Source organism: Anomaloglossus baeobatrachus, chromosome 2 (assembly GCF_048569485.1).
Source record: "Anomaloglossus baeobatrachus isolate aAnoBae1 chromosome 2, aAnoBae1.hap1, whole genome shotgun sequence".
NCBI classification, from domain to species: domain Eukaryota; kingdom Metazoa; phylum Chordata; class Amphibia; order Anura; family Aromobatidae; genus Anomaloglossus; species Anomaloglossus baeobatrachus.
The window spans coordinates 356,735,412-356,742,639 of record NC_134354.1 but is presented as its reverse complement, the minus strand read 5'-3'; the positions used below and the strand labels follow the sequence as shown (position 1 = coordinate 356,742,639).

The 7,228-nt window shown below is 36.2% G+C and overlaps 6 non-coding genes across 6 annotated transcripts; all 6 read right to left on the bottom strand.

Moving 5' to 3' along the window:
• Nucleotides 1-234: 234 nt before the first annotated feature.
• Nucleotides 235-307, bottom strand: TRNAV-AAC (transfer RNA valine (anticodon AAC)). The gene has a single exon. It is a non-coding gene; the product is annotated as a tRNA-Val (tRNA).
• A 415-nt stretch (nt 308-722) lies between these two features.
• Nucleotides 723-795, bottom strand: TRNAV-CAC (transfer RNA valine (anticodon CAC)). The gene has a single exon. It is a non-coding gene; the product is annotated as a tRNA-Val (tRNA).
• A 175-nt stretch (nt 796-970) lies between these two features.
• On the bottom strand, nt 971-1,043 carry TRNAV-UAC (transfer RNA valine (anticodon UAC)). Its single transcript has one exon. It is a non-coding gene; the product is annotated as a tRNA-Val (tRNA).
• A 1,406-nt stretch (nt 1,044-2,449) lies between these two features.
• Nucleotides 2,450-2,522, bottom strand: TRNAV-CAC (transfer RNA valine (anticodon CAC)). Its single transcript has one exon. It is a non-coding gene; the product is annotated as a tRNA-Val (tRNA).
• A 2,643-nt stretch (nt 2,523-5,165) lies between these two features.
• On the bottom strand, nt 5,166-5,238 carry TRNAV-AAC (transfer RNA valine (anticodon AAC)). The gene has a single exon. It is a non-coding gene; the product is annotated as a tRNA-Val (tRNA).
• A 915-nt stretch (nt 5,239-6,153) lies between these two features.
• Nucleotides 6,154-6,226, bottom strand: TRNAV-UAC (transfer RNA valine (anticodon UAC)). The gene has a single exon. It is a non-coding gene; the product is annotated as a tRNA-Val (tRNA).
• Between the last annotated feature and the right edge of the window lie 1,002 nt (nt 6,227-7,228).

Here is a 7,228-nt window from a genome sequence, read left to right as displayed (position 1 = left end):
GAGTAGTAACAAGCATGCTCGCTCATCACTAGTGATGACCACTCCACTATGAAACCTGTGAAATCCTGCAAAGTAATGGCATTTAGAGACGAGTTTTGACAGCCAGGGGAAAAAAAATAATAATTTGTAGTTCTGTTTGTGATGGAAGCCAAAACATACCGTCATTCGGCAACAATGCCGAGAACTTCATATATTGTAGTTGGATAGCGTATTATTTCAACACTAAGAACAGATTGGTTTCACTGGGGATTGAACCCAGGACCTTCTGCGTGTTAAGCAGACGTGATGACCACTACACTATGAAACCTGACAAAAAGTTACTGTGTATTGGCTAGCAGAACAGAATTGTGACTGAGGGGCCTTTTTATTGCTGAAGGAAAGTATTTTTGATTAATGAAACATTTACAATTATTATTACATATTTTACCAGTTTTATTCCTAAAAAGGGATTTTGCTTAAATTGAAGTTTATATTGAATGTGTTACTTTTTTCTCCATAGTTTGGTCTTTTGCTTTTGTATTTATGGGAACTATATATTTTGAAACAAATAGGATTTTTGTAATATGGGATTATGTTTTCTGCTAAAATGGTCAATAAAAAAGAAACCCAAAATCGTAGTTCTCTTTGTGATGGAAGCCAAAATGTATTGTCATTTGGCAACGAAACCAAGAGTTTCACATATTACAAGTCGATAGGAAATTACTTCAACACCAAAAACATATCGGTTTCACTGGGGATTGAACCCAGGACCTTCTGCGTGTGAAGCAGACGTGATGACCACTACACTATGAAACCTTTGAAATCCTGCAAAGTAATGGCAATTAGAGACGAGTTTTGACCGCCAGGGAAAAAAAACAAATTCGTAGCTCTGTTGGTGATGGAAGCTAAAACATCCCGTTATTCGGCAACAAAGCCAAGAACTTTATATACTGCAGGTTGATAGGGGATTATTTCAACACCAAGAACACATTGGTTTCACTGGGGATTGAACCCAGGACCTTCTGCGTGTAAAGCAGACGTGATTTCCACTACACTATGAAACCTTAGAAAGCCTGCAAAGTAATGACAATTAGAGACGAGTTTTGACCGCCAGGGAAAAAAAAAACAAATTCGTAGCTCTGTGGGGGATGGAAGCCAAAACATCCCATCATTCGGCAACAAAGCCAAAAACTTCATATATTGTAGTTTAATTGAGTATTATTTCAACACCAAGAACAGATTGGTTTTACTGGGGATTGAACGCAGGACCTTCTGCGTGTTAAGCAGACGTGATTACCACTACTCTATGAAACCTGATGGAAAGTTACTGTGTATTGGCTAGCAGAGCAGAATTGTGACTGACGGGGCCTTTTTGTTGCTGAAGGAAAGTATTTTTGGTTAATGAAACATTTACAATTTTTATTACATATTTTACCAGTTTTATTCCTACAAAGGGATTTTGCTTAAAAGGAAGTTTACATTGAATGTGTTACTTTTTTCCACATAGTTTAGTTGTTTGCTTTTGTATTTAAAGGAACTATATATTTTGAAACAAACAGGATTTTTATAATATGGGATTATGTTTTCTGCTAAAATGGTCAATAAAAAAGAAACCCAAAATCGTAGTTCTCTTGGTGAGGGAAGCCAAAATAAATTATTAGTTGGCAACAAAACAAAGAATTTCATATATTACATGTTGATAGCAAATTACTTTAACAGCGAAAACAGCTTGTTTTTACTGGGGATTGAACCCAGGACCTTCTGCGTGTGAAGTAGACGTGATGACCACTACACTATGAAACCTGTGAAATCCTGCAAAGTAATGGCATTTAGAGACGAGTTTTGACCGCCAGGGGAAAAAAAAAAATAATTTGTAGTTCTGTTTGTGATGGAAGCCAACACATACCATCATTCGGCAACAATGCCGAGAACTTCATATATTGTAGTTGGATAGCAAATTATTTCTACACTAAGAACAGATTGGTTTCACTGGGGATTGAACCCAGGACTTTCTGCGTGTTAAGCAGACGTGATGACCACTACATTATGAAACCTGACGAAAAGTTACTGTGTATTGACTAGCAGAGCAGAATTGTGACTGACGGGGCCTTTTTATTGCTGAAGGAAAGTATTGTTGGTTAATGAAACATTTACAATTATTATTACATATTTTACCAGTTTTATTCCTACAAAGGGATTTTGCTTAAATTGAAGTTTATATTGAATGTGTTACTTTTTTCTCCATAGTTTGGTCTTTTGCTTTTGTATTTATGGGAACTATATATTTTGAAACAAATAGGATTTTTATAATATGGGATTATGTTTTCTGCTAAAATGGTCAATAAAAAAGAAACCCAAAATCGTAGTTCTCTTTGTGATGGAAGCCAAAATGTATTGTCATTTGGCAACGAAACCAAGAATTTCACATATTACAAGTCGATAGGAAATTACTTCAACACCAAAAACAGATTGGTTTCACTGGGGATTGAACCCAGGACCTTCTGCGTGTGAAGCAGACGTGATGACCACTACACTATGAAACCTTTGAAATCCTGCAAAGTAATGGCAATTAAAGACGAGTTTTGACCGCCAGGGGAAAAAAAACAAATTCGTACCTCTGTTGGTGATGGAAGCTAAAACATCCCATTATACGGCAACAAAGCCAAGAACTTTATATACTGCAGGTTGATAGGGGATTATTTCAACACCAAGAACACATGGGTTTCACTGGGGATTGAACCCAGAACCTTCTACGTGTAAAGCAGACGTGATTTCCACTACACTATGAAACCTTTAAAAGCCTGCAAATTAATGGCAATTAGAGACGAGTTTTGACCGCCAGGAAAAAAAAAACCAAATACGTAGCTCTGTTGGGAATGGAAGCCAAAACATCCCATCATTCGGCAACAAAGTCAAGAACTTCATATATTGTAGTTTAATTGAGTATTATTTCAACACCAAGAACAGATTGGTTTTACTGGGGATTGAACGCAGGACCTTCTGCGTGTTAAGCAGACGTGAAGACCACTACTCTATGAAACCTGATGGAAAGTTACTGTGTATTGGCTAGCAGAGCAGAATTGTGACTGACGGGGCCTTTTTATTGCTGAAGGAAAGTTTTTTTGGTTAATGAAACATTTACAATTTTTATTACATATTTTACCAGTTTTTTTTCCTACAAAGGGATTTTGCTTAAAAGGAAGTTTACATTAAATGTGTTACTTTTTTCCACATAGTTTAGTTGTTTGCTTTTGTATTTAAAGGAACTATATATTTTGAAACAAACAGGATTTTTATAATATGGGATTATGTTTTCTGCTAAAATGGTCAATAAAAAAGAAACCCAAAATCGTAGTTCTCTTGGTGAGGGAAGCCAATATATATTATCAGTTGGCAACAAAACAAAAAATTTCATATAATACAGGTTGATAGCAAATTACTTCAACAGCGAAAACGGCTTGTTTTTACTGGGGATTGAACCCAGGACCTTCTGCGTGTGAAGTAGACGTGATGACCACTCCACTATGAAACCTATGAAATCCTGCAAAGTAATGGCATTTAGAGACGAGTTTTGACCGCCAGGGGAAAAAAAAATAAATTCGTAGCTCTGTTGGGGATGGAAGCCAAATCATCCCATCATTCGGCAACAAAGCCAAGAACTTCATATATTGTAGTTTAATTGAGTATTATTTCAACATCAAGAACAGTTTGGTTTTACTGGGGATTGAACGCAGGACCTTCTGCGTGTTAAGCAGACATGATGACCACTACTCTATGAAACCTGATGGAAAGTTACTATGTATTGGCTAGCAGAGCAGAATTGTGACTGACAGGGCCTTTTTATTGCTGAAGGAAAGTATTTTTAGTTAATGAAACATTTACAATTATTATTACATATTTTACCAGTTTTATTCCTACAAAGGGATTTTGCTTAAATTGAAGTTTATATTGAATGTGTTACTTTTTTCTCCATAGTTTGGTCTTTTGCTTTTGTATTTATGGGAACTATATATTTTGAAACAAATAGGATTTTTATAATCTGGGAATATGTTTTCTGCTAAAATTGTCAATAAAAAAGAAACCCAAAATCGTAGTTCTCTTTGTGATGGAAGCCAAAATGTATTGTCATTTGGCAACGAAACCAAGAATTTCACATATTACAAGTCGATAGGAAATTACTTCAACACCAAAAACAGATTGGTTCACTGGGGATTGAACCCAGGACCTTCCGCGTGTAAAGCAGACGTGATTTTCACTACACTATGAAACCTTTGAAAGCCTGCAAAGTAATGGCAATTAGAGACGAGTTTTGACCGCCAGGGAAAAAAAAAACAAATTCGTAGCTCTGTTGGGGATGGAAGCCAAAACATCCCATCATTCGGCAACAAAGCCAAGAACTTCATATATTGTAGTTTAATTGAGTATTATTTCAACACCAAGAACAGATTGGTTTTACTGGGGATTGAACACAGGACCTTCTGCGTGTTAAGCAGACGTGTGACCACTACACTATGAAACCTTATGAAAAGTTACTGTGTATTGGCTAGCAGAGCAGAATTGTGACTGACGGGGCCTTTTCATTGCTGAAGGAAAGTATTTTTAGTTAATGAAACATTTACAATTATTATTACATATTTTACCAGTTTTATTCCTACAAAGGGATTTTGCTTAAATTGAAGTTTATATTGAATGTGTTACTTTTTTCTCCATAGTTTGGTCTTTTGCTTTTGTATTTATGGGAACTATATAATTTGAAACAAATAGGATTTTTATAATATGGGATTATGTTTTCTGCTAAAATGGTCAATTAAAAAGAAACCCAAAATCGTAGTTCTCTTGGTGATGGAAGCCAAAATATATTATCAGTTGGGAACAAAACCAAGAATTTCATATATTACAGGTTGATATAAAATTACTTCAACAGCGAAAACAGATTGTTTTTACTGGGGATTGAACCCAGGACCTTCTGCGTGTGAAGTAGACGTGATGACCACTCCACTATGAAACCTGTGAAATCCTGCAAAGTAATGGCATTTAGAGACGAGTTTTGACCGCCAGGGGAAAAAAAAAAATAATTTGTAGTTCTGTTTGTGATGGAAGCTAAAACATACCGTCATTCGGCAACATTGCCGAGATCTTCATATATTGTAGTTGGATAGCGTATTATTTCAACATTAAGAACAGATTGGATTCACTGGGGATTGAACCCAGGACCTTCTGCGTGTTAAGCAGACGTGATGACCACTACACTATGAAACCTTTGAAAGCCTGCAAAGTAATGGCAATTAGAGATGAGTTTTGACCGCCAGGGAAAAAAAAAACAATTTCGTAGCTCTGTTGGGGATGGAAGCCAAAACATCCCATCATTCGGCAACAAAGCCAAGAACTTCATATATTGTAGTTTAATTGAGTATTATTTCAACACCAAGAACAGATTGGTTTTACTGGGGATTGAACGCAGGACCTTCTGCGTGTTAAGCAGACGTGATGACCACTACTCTATGAAACCTGATGGAAAATTACTGTGTATTGGCTAGCAGAGCAGAATTGTGACTGACAGGGCCTTTTTATTGCTGAAGGAAAGTATTTTTGGTTAATGAAACATTTACAATTTTTATTACATATTTTACCAGTTTTATTCCTACAAAGGGATTTTGCTTAAAAGGAAGTTTACATTAAATGTGTTACTTTTTTCCACATATTTTAGTTGTTTGCTTTTGTATTTAAAGGAACTATATATTTTGAAACAAATAGGATTTTTATAATATGGGATTATGTTTTCTGCTAAAATGTTCAATAAAAAAGAAACCCAAAATCGTAGTTCTCTTTGTGATGGAAGCCAAAATGTATTGTCATTTGGCAACGAAACCAAGAATTTCACATATTACAAGTCGATAGGAAATTACTTCAACACCAAAAACAGATTGATTTCACTGGGGATTGAACCCAGGACCTTCTGCGTGTGAAGCAGATGTGATGACCACTACACTATGAAACCTTTGAAATCCTTCAAAGTAATGGCAATTAGAGACGAGTTTTGACCGCCAGGGGAAAAAAACCAAATTCGTAGCTCTGTTGGTGATGGAAGCTAAAACATCCCGTTATTCAGCAACAAAGCCAAGAACTTTATATACTGCAGGTTGATAGGGGATTATTTCAACACCAAGAACACATGGGTTTCACTGGGGATTGAACCCAGGACCTTCTGCGTGTAAAGCAGATGTGATTTCCACTACACTATGAAACCTTTGAAAGAACGCAAAGTAATGGCAATTAGAGACGAGTTTTGACCGCCAGGGAAAAAAAAAACAAATTCGTAGCTCTGTTAGGGATGGAAGCCAAAACATCCCATCATTCGGCAACAAAGCCATGAACTTCATATATTGTAGTTTAATCGAGTATTATTTCAACACCAAGAACAGATTGGTTTTACTCGGGATTGAACGCAGGACCTTCTGCGTGTTAAGCAGACGTGATGACCACTACTCTATGAAACCTGATGGAAAGTTACTGTGTATTGGCTAGAAGAGCAGAATTGTGACTGACGGGGCCTTTTTATTGCTGAAGGAAAGTATTTTTGGTTAATGTAACATTTACAATTTTTATTACATATTTTACCAGTTTTATTCCTACAAAGGGATTTTGCTTAAAAGGAAGTTTACATTGAATGTCTTACTTTTTTCCACATAGTTTAGTTGTTTGCTTTTGTATTTAAAGGAACTATATATTTTGAAACAAACATGATTTTTATAATATGGGATTATGTTTTCTGCTAAAATGGTCAATAAAAAAGAAACCCAAAATCGTAGTTCTCTTGGTGATGGAAGCCAAAATATATTATCAGTTGGCAACAAAACAAAGAATTTCATATGTTACAGGTTGATAGCAAATTACTTCAACAGCGAAAACGGCTTGTTTTTACTGGGGATTGAACCCAGGACCTTCTGAGTGTGAAGTAGACGTGTTGACGACTCCACTATGAAACCTGTGAAATCCTGCAAAGTAATGGCATTTAGAGACGAGTTTTGACCGCCAGGGGAAAAAAAAAAAATAATTTGTAGTTCTGTTTGTGAAGGAAGCCAAAACATCCCGTTATTCTGCTACAAAGCCGAGAACTTCATATATTGGAGTTGGATAGCGTATTATTTCAACACTAAGAACAGATTGGTTTCACTGGGGATTGAACGCAGGATCTTCTGCGTGTTAAGCAGACGTGATGACCACTACACTATGAAACCTGACAAAAAGC